At 36.8% G+C, this 9,105-nt stretch overlaps 1 protein-coding gene across 7 annotated transcripts in view; it reads left to right on the top strand.

Moving 5' to 3' along the window:
- Positions 1–9,105, top strand: part of ERG (ETS transcription factor ERG) — a 2,569,778-nt gene that overhangs the window by 1,707,455 nt on the left and 853,218 nt on the right. The gene's annotated exons all lie outside the window — the stretch shown is intronic.

Below are 9,105 nucleotides of genomic sequence, written 5' to 3'. Positions count from 1 at the left end.
ACCATTTTAACGCTTATCAGAAGAACAGGCTCACTTAATAAAAATGGCAAAAATTTGACATAGTTGAATAGAGTATCAGCATTTGGAAATGATTTTTGTAGGTGACCTATTTTAACATTAAATACTAATTTCTGTAGTGCTTCATTTAGCTGTACTTTAATTTAGTTGTGCTGGTGATGATCAGTAATGGTAGGGTGGGGTGAATGCAGTAATGTTTAATGTTACGCTGTGTCATGATACTGAGATAGCTTTACTGGAAATCAGTAAAACATTTCTTGAAAGTACAGGAAAGTGCAGACCCATCACACACATGCAGACACACACACACACACACACACACACACACACACACACACACACACACACACACACACACACACACACACATGCAGACACACACACACACATGAGCGCGTGTGCATGCACACACATAAGATATGTATTTCTGGTATTACACAAAAAACAAATTGCAAAATGTGTATCTGTTTAGCAAAAGTGATTGTTAAAGTTCCTTGTGAAGGAGCAAATATTCATTTAATTTCAGAGCACGATTTCTTTGCTTACTGGTAAGGAATGTGGCATAAGACAAGTGAGGATTAGGTCTGAATTCTAGATCCACCGCTTTAAATTGCTCACTTCTGATTTAAAGGCACTCTGTATGGTAAAACTTTTACTGCTGCATGCCAGTATTGTCATAAGTGATGACTATCTTTAGCAAAGTAAAAACTTTCTTTGAAGACATAAATTTGAATATTAGGGTAGTACACATTAACACAGTGCTAATTTCTAACGCAGTCTGAGCACACACATAATTTACTGCGTATCACTAACTCATAAGCATAATAATGCATTTTTACCTTACTGTAAAATCATTAATTACGTTTGCATTGCATTATATTGTCTAATGATGAAACTGCATTGTCTGCATCTTTCATTCACTTTTTTTTTAAATTCATTTAAAAATATGTTTTCCATATTATATGTATTGACTAAACATTAAATTGTATTTGGTAGTTGTAATTTAGCCTGTAACCTCTGGGACAAGACGTTTTCATTAAGAAAAACAATGTGTTTCTGCACACTGTTTTTAACATCTTAGCTTCTCATATCCCAATATTCTCACAATAAATATTATAAGCTACATTGCTGTTATCCTAACAATATCTATAAAACCATCTCACATTATCTGTAATCGTGTATTTAACAGCCTTTTTGCAGAATAAGCCATTTGGGGCATTTAAAGCTTTTAGTGACCTTTTTCTTACAGTAAAATACTTCAAAGAGAGAAAATACTGACTTGAAATGAAATTAAAGCAGATATAGCCTTTTGTACATCTAGGACATACAACTTTCCTTAACAAGTAAATTGCCTGCTCATTGTTACTTGGCAAGATGTCTGTAACTGCACTGCCTATGCCACTGAGTATCCCTTCTTAGTACTGTAGCAACCCTAGTGCTTAGCAACAGCAGCTCAGTGATTGAAAGGTCATGTTTTTTTCACCACCAATAAAACTCACAATGGTTATGATGAAGATGAGAATGTTGTGATGGTAACTATGAAGATATCATCACCTCTCACTATCCCCGAGGTGTCTTATTTAAATCTAGTATAAGCTTTATATATTTGGATTGGGACAACAAAGATAAATAAAAAATAAGTTTAGTGCGTCATGCATTTCAGGATGTGCTGTGATAGATTATTGGTAGGTTACTTGCTCTGTATGCTGCTACATTAGGAATCTTCATAAAGGGCATTTTCCTCTTCAGTAGAAATCTTTATTAATTATGATACATCGTATTTCTATTTCACACAGTGAAATGTGCATACAGTTAACCATGCGATTTATGCACAGTGTAGTGTTTATAAAATAAATGGTGTTAATTTCCGAATCTGTATCAAATCTCTTAAAATAACCTAAAAAACTCATAACTTGTTAGTTAGAAACAGTCTTGAAGTACCTGTGTGTGCAGTACATAAACAATACTTGTGTCACATCAATCTTACTTCTTTACTGTTTTTAAAATGATACTGGTAAATAGTGAAAAATACTTCTCAAAAAGAATGTTAACTTCAAAATATTTTGTGTTAAGGAATTTCCTTTATCTTAGGTGTAGTGTCAGGATTTCATATTACTCCGTCAAATGTGTTAGCATTTCTGATTTGAAAATACAGCGTCAGTGACAACACAGCACTGTAGTAGTGGTTTGTGTTTGCTTTGCTGTTGCAGAATTCGTATGGCTGAATGTAAAAATGACAGTGTGTGTGTGTGTGTGTGTGTGTGTGTGTGTGTGTGTGTGTGTGTGTGTGTGTGTGTGTGTGTGTGTGTAGTGCTGTAACCTGTAATAGTAACACACTGTAAACATCCTTGAAGGTCACAATTTCCTGTTCTGTGAAAATTACTGAATCAGTATAGTGGAAGTGAATGCCAGAAGTGATGCATGACTGTTGATGTTCTGGTATTGTGATATATATAATGTACAGTCTATTTATTTAGGATGCTTATAACAACAGAAAATATGTTACCGGTGCTGTTACAATCAATAAACACTGTATTAGAAATAAAATTCTTAACATTCAATCTTAAAGCATGCATGAAAGTATTCATGCATATTTCATGTTGACTAGGTTAACTGCAAATTCAGTGCTCATGAACTGCATTGTAACAATTAACCTGGTACTTTAGTTGCCTGGTCACAATGTGTAAAAATGTGATGCAAAAGTTCCATTTCGCAATAACATCAGTTTTACAGTAACCCTCATAGATGTCCATACATGTATACACACATACGTATATGTATATATATATATATATATATATATATATATATATATATATATATATATATATTTTTTTTTTTATGCATTTTCGCTCTTTAGAGCGTTCAATATTATGAACTTTCATTCATATAATATATATAAATGTGCAAATGTTGTTAAGTATCTGGTGTATAAGTGAACTAGCAGATGTTCATGTTTTTTGGGAATCATTTTCCTTATGCATGGTGCAGACATGAGTCACAGTCTGTGTTAATATACCATTTTCAGTAGTTTCATTTACTACACCCAAGCTGACATATATTTCATTTATGTTTACTTATTTTGTTTTCTTTACATTCACGCAATGTGACCAGGATTCATAGATGTATAGCCCATATTGCATTCCAATTAATGTATATATTGGTCGTGCAAACAGAGTGGATGATCCAAAGACATTGCTTAATGCCTTTCTGATAACTGTCATCCACCTCACACAGCAAGCTGCTCAAATAGTCCCAACCTTGAACTTTGTTTAGTGCAGCCATATAATTGTAGAAGTGTTCTTTGGTTTTATGAATGGGAGGGGTATAGCTATATTAGTTTACCTTTACATTCCACTTTTAGTGTGTTTCAATTTGTTTCATGACAGTGTTTTTCTATTGTAAGTTTTTTTAAATATGTTTTTTATTTGTTGGTATTTTTGTTGTCATATTGTATTAATCTGTATCTTGTTGTATCAGTGTATTTTACATGATTTAATGTCCCTTTTCCCTCATTATTTCTTTTGTTCTGATTGATGGATTTTTTTTTTATTTTAAGTGATAATTTATTAGATTTTTTTGCTATTATAATTATTTAGGTTGAAGGTACTTTTGATTAATTTGTTTTGTACATTTAATTAGTTTAATATTTTATTTTTTTCTAAGTTTGAAAAGAATGGGAGAGAAAGCCTAACATTTTATGATTTTGTATTATATTTGTCTGTTTGCTTTTTTTTTTTTGGGGGGGGGGCATGGAATTAGTGTTTTGGTGTCTTAAATTTTAGGGAGGTATATATATATATATATATATATATATATATATGTATAGCCTAAATGTTTTTGTTATATATTTCACACTGTAGCCATGGACGAAATAGGTTTGTCTTGGTTTGTTTATTTTTGTTAGCATGTAGTCTAACTAAAGATTGTTGTAATATTTATAGTTTGTACTAAAGCTTGTGGTTTTCAGTGAAACAAGACAAGGAACAAGAAACAAAGAAACAAACACGAGTGTGTGTGTGTGTGTGTGTGTATGTGTGTGTGTGTGTGTGTGTGTGTGTGTGTGTGTGTGTGTGTGTGTGTGTGTGTGTGTGTGTGTGTCTGTATGTGTGCACGTGTGTATATGTCTGTATACCTATAAATGGATTCCTGTCAAGTTACTGAGTAGTGATACACTGAAAGACATAATACAGAATGTGCAACATTATAATATCAAATTGTTGAAACTTTAAAATTTCAGAATCAAAATATCTAATAGCCATGTAAGGAGATCAGGACTTGCTCTCCTCCCCATAAAACCCATGTTAGTGCTCATTCCCAAGTTTACATTGCAGAGGTTTGCTATTATTTTCTGAAAAAAACATGCTCTGATGGAGTGTACATATGTTTTATTAAATTCATTGTTTTACTGTGTCAATATTTTGATATTTCAGCATTGTTCTTTCAGTATTATGACTTCTTGTATACCACTGTACTGTAAATTTGTCATGCACTCATAAAAACTGTTAACCCTACTCTGCTTCTCTGGTACAGAGGAACAAAGCTGCCACTGCAGTACAGTCCACCTGTGTTTGATTAGTGGGCACAGGTGCTGGTGGGAGTAGTGTGGTAGTGCAGCAGTCAGTTCATGGCTTGGGCAACAGCCAGTGGGGGCTCTGGATTGTTCAGCCTTTGGAGTCTGGGCAAGGCAGATGTGTTACCTCAGAATAGGTAATATAGTTGGCCCAATGTTCACACAGCTGTGGAACAAGTTCTTGTTGGGACTTGTTCAAAATCTCACAGAAGGCAAATGACGGCTTCAGGAGTCATATCAGCACTGCTGCACTGCTGCTGTTGATTCTGCAGCAGTGCTGGGATGATGGCTGCAGTCTCCTTTAAACTTACACTATAAACATATGTTCTTAGTCGTGTTCACTTTTTGGTCATATAGTGGAACTAACTTCCACATTTTAGCTCTCCAGGAATACATTCTTTCAGTATCAGTAATTAGCAATTAAAGCCTTATTATCTAGTTAATGCATGATAGTTTCTGGCAATTGCCCTGTGAGTTTATTCCCTCACTCTCCAATACAGTTTACTTTAAAGCACATTACTTATTTTCTAAATACAGTATGGTATGATACTCCCCCAGGGCAAAAGGAGAGATTTTGAAATAATAACAATGGGTTGTATGCACTTAACAACCCATAAGGATTTCAGTTGGCTAGGCTGGCCTATCTGCCAGTTTATATTGGAAGTGGTGAAGGGATAGTGTCAACAGCATGACTTCGTATTACCATCAGATTGCTTACTTAAAATAGCAAGGGGACAAGATCTGTTTCCAAACTAAAGTATCTGCTTAACAAATAGTACCTTAACTCATTAACACCTATATGTTGTGGAGTCATACCTCAGGAGCCTATACACATTTTGCATTCCAGAGCTTTTTCTAAAAAATAAACTTAAAAAGCATAAGATAAACAAGTTTAAATATTTTGTGAACAATAAAAGCTGTTAAAATTGTACAAACTGTAATGTTATCAGTAGGAAGTATTCTTAACAGTGATAATAGTCACTGCATTCATATTTTTTTCCATAAATACTGTAATGTATTATAATGCACATAAATCCCAAATTATATTTTTCTAAACTTTTTCATATCTTATAACTGTACAACCTATACATGTTTGTTAAAAAACACATAAGCTTTCACATGACAACAAGAAATTCCTCTATAAGTGCAAGCTTATTGAGATATTTACAGTAGTATGAAACTATGACTAATTGTTTAATTAGGAATACAGATAATTTGGAATATCTCTTAAGGTATGAAACTTAGTGCAAAATTTAATGAATGCTTTTTTCAACAACGTCTAAGGTTTCACCTAATGGCATGCAACAGTTTGTAAGTCGATCTTTTGAAGTATTAAGTATATATGGAAATACTCCCCCAGATTTATTATTCCTCTCTGCAGGACTAGCTTAGTCCTGCATGAAGGTGGCCTTTTAGGAGCAGGAAGGCTAATGAGGCATGCTGCCTGAGCTCCTAATCTTACACGGAGCGTTTAAGAGTGCAGGGGGCATGTCTGAGAGCAGAACTCTCAGAATATACATGTCCCCGCAATGAAAAACAGCAGAAAGGGGTAGTAAATGAGTGAGACCACTCATAGGTGTCCACATATCCCCACCAACATTCCCCCTCGTGTACAACAGCAAGTGATTACAAATAATATGAGCAAACCCTGTATTTATTTTTATTTTAAAATCCGATTAAAGCTAACTGTAAGTGTGTGGGTGTGTCCATCGCTTAGCTACGGTTAATGCAGCTTAAATGACTAAAAAGGATAACAAGGAAGATATATGCAAATGAAGCAGCATACCAATAATGTAGTGGGCAGAGCATTCGCCTTATGAGCAGGCATTCCTGATTCGAGTCCCACTGCAGCACATTCCATTTTCCATTGCAAAGCACGTTATGACTAATATTTATGTTGAATAACCCACTAAATAACATATTCTTATGAACTGGAGTACTGCAGTAAATGCACATGTGAGGTGTCAGTGTCATAATGAATAAAGCACTAGTAAGCAGGTTTAAGCACCAATAAGCAGTAGTAAGCATATTTAAGCACTAGTAAGCAAGCTTAAGCCCATTTGCATGGCAGTAAGCAATGCCTACATTGGTTAAGCAATTCTGAAGCTAACTCTCTGTAAGCAGATGTAAGGGCAGCTTATCAGTGCTTACCATCACACAAACCCACTTACAAATGCTCAAAAGTGCCTTAATCACTCCGTATCCAATGGCCCATGTTCTGCCCATCAACAAGATAAACACCCATACAGGTCTCGAACCCAGGAGCCTATACACCATAGCCACAGAAGTTAACCACCAAGCCATCACAGAAGTACAGAAAAATGAGGTATCAGCAAACAAGTCTTCACCATAGTAAAACCAAACTGAACCTGTGAAAGGAATCAGTATACAGACATGTGTGCCTTAACCCACTACATAACATAAATATGTGAACCGGAGTACAGCAGTAAGGCCAGAAGACAGGCGTAATTGTAATAGAGTGTTGAAGTCCCCAATAAAATACAAGGACCCCATACAGTGTATGTACACATGAATCATGGATACCAGGCATACATATAAAGTGTAATGAATAATAACTCAATGCCAAAAAGGAATTATAATGCAAAGTCTAATGTAAGCAATGCTAAGCATTGCACAGGCCAGCTTAGGAGGTGTAAGCAATGTGTAGGCCAGCTAACTCAATGTGCCCAGTGTTATACCCCTGTAAACAATGCCAACCCTAGGTAAGCAGGATTGCCCATAGCCTAGCCTTTTCAAAACTGGTCAGTCACGGAAAAGTGCTGGAAATTGGCCCTATTTAAACCCAAGAGGTGGGAATACATCTCATAACTGGTTGTAGCTTCCCTTGCAGGCACAATGGCAGTAAGGGGAGAAGTTGTGCACTTTCAGACACAGTGCTGGTGCATCCAAGAGTCCAAAGTCATGGCAGAACTTCTTGTCAAAGACCATGATCAGAGACTGCTACAGGGCCAGTAGCAGGGCTCCCAGTATAAGGCGGAGGCCTGGGACCGTCTAGCCCGTGACCTCACCAGTGCCACTGGCATACCCCAAACTGGTGAGCAGGTAAGGCATCACTATGCCGACCTGAAGCGGCGTAAGGGGGACCTCTTGGAGGAGTGGATCCAAGAGGCTAGAGCGGCAGGGGATGTTCCAGTTGTGTGTAAGTATCACCCCACTATGTGTGTAATAATTGCCAGCTCAGGTATATCATGGATAGGTATGGCTAAATATTCCTCTTATGTCCCCCACAGCTGCAATGGAGCAGGCTGCGAACCAGGAGGCCCATGTCAGTCTCCTGGTTAGGTTGCAACACGAGGCAGGTCAGTAATGCTCATGCATTTACTGTCATAGGAAATAAAACTAAAATTAGTAGTAAATTAATTGCCTGTATTGTTCAAGGAAAATACTGCATACAGTAGAGAGTATGGCAGGAAGAGTCTCATATCGTTTGTATGTCAATAAAAGTGTAATAGCCTGACAATAAAGGTCTAACTGCTGGACTGCATGTGTATACAATGGTATCATATGGTAATGTAGATTCGCAATCATGTAATATAACTGTTGTATTAAGCACTGTTACCCACATCGTGCACCATAAATTGAATGTGTAGGAATGCCTGTATATGACCGGTGTAATCCCCAGAGGCCATGTAGTACAACTGAGAGATACATAGACTGTAAACAGGGAAAATGCAGACAACAAAACCCGAATAGCACATGCAACTGAGATGTGAACTGTTGTTTTTTTAGCACACACAGCCATGGTTCGAATCCTGCCAGTGGTACAGGATCATACTACACAACTGTACAGATATGTCCAGAATGTCCAGTAAAGTGGCCCATATCTGCTGCCTTCCAACCTATCTCCCCGGGAAATCAGTAGGATGATCCCAGACATATAGGCAGCAAACAGGAAATACAACTGATTGGCATACATCTATGAGAACAAAGCTGGCACACTAGCAACTCCCCAATACCTTATGAGACTAAGAAGCCAAGTATGTCCCATTTACACCTCAACTTGTCAAGCTGTGGTCAGAGTGTGTACAGTAACAGAGTGAGATGTATGTGCATAATAGTAATGTGGAATCTGGTATTGTGTGCGTGAACATTCAGGTATTGCTAATAAACATTTCTCCCACAGGTCTGTCAGATACCAACACTGTGCCCAAAAATACAAGAATGATACCTAGTACTGGTACTGTTTACATTGGCATTGTATGGCAGTGCAACTGATGCAGATGCTCTGAATAATGAGGTATCACACATTACTGTCACCCATACTGTCCTACAACATATAACTGTCTAGGAAATCTGTATAAGAGTGTTGTAATACAAGGTCAGAATACAAAAGCACAGGGGATTAATAAAACAGAAAGCAGATAGGAGATGTACAGCAATATCTATATAGCAGACACAACTGTGATGGACAGTGTTTATGTTGTAGCAGACACAGCCATGGTCTGAATCCTGAGAGTGGATGTAGGCTGCATACAGTATCATACCCCACAACT

Source organism: Protopterus annectens, chromosome 5.part0 (genome assembly GCF_019279795.1).
Source record: "Protopterus annectens isolate FY-2018-M chromosome 5.part0, PAN1.0, whole genome shotgun sequence".
NCBI classification, from domain to species: domain Eukaryota; kingdom Metazoa; phylum Chordata; order Ceratodontiformes; family Protopteridae; genus Protopterus; species Protopterus annectens.
Note: the sequence above shows the minus strand (reverse complement) of the source record. Positions and strands in the feature narration are given on the sequence as shown.